The 353-nt window shown below is 19.8% G+C and overlaps 1 protein-coding gene across 4 annotated transcripts in view; it reads left to right on the top strand.

The window, feature by feature from the left end:
- Positions 1-353, top strand: part of MAATS1 (MYCBP associated and testis expressed 1) — a 69,245-nt gene that overhangs the window by 30,244 nt on the left and 38,648 nt on the right. The window lies entirely within an intron of this gene.

The following is a 353-nucleotide window of genomic DNA, read 5'->3' as shown; positions in this document are numbered from 1 at the left end:
GAAATTTTAATTTTACAGATATACTGTGTACCAGTTTATGTACTACAGATATACCTGTACTTTATACATTAAAAGGAGTCAGTTGAATATTAAGAGTGACAAAATAAAAAATTTCAATTAAAATTTAAATTAAAAAGGTTTAACTTATTACGATGTCACTTAACTTTATAGTTTGTTGAGTAGCTTTTAATGTAATTGATTTACTTATAAAATTGTAATATTTGAGTTACATATGTAAATTAGAAATTTATAAACATAATAGCAATATAATCATGCTTAAAAATCATTCAAAATTGTCAATTTTTAGTAAAACAGTTACAAAAATACAATTAATTCCTTAAAAATTATTTTTA

The sequence above is a fragment of the Pteropus vampyrus genome, unplaced genomic scaffold (genome assembly GCF_000151845.1).
Source record: "Pteropus vampyrus isolate Shadow unplaced genomic scaffold, Pvam_2.0 Scaffold1, whole genome shotgun sequence".
Classification (NCBI taxonomy): Eukaryota; Metazoa; Chordata; class Mammalia; order Chiroptera; family Pteropodidae; genus Pteropus; species Pteropus vampyrus.
Note: the sequence above shows the minus strand (reverse complement) of the source record. Positions and strands in the feature narration are given on the sequence as shown.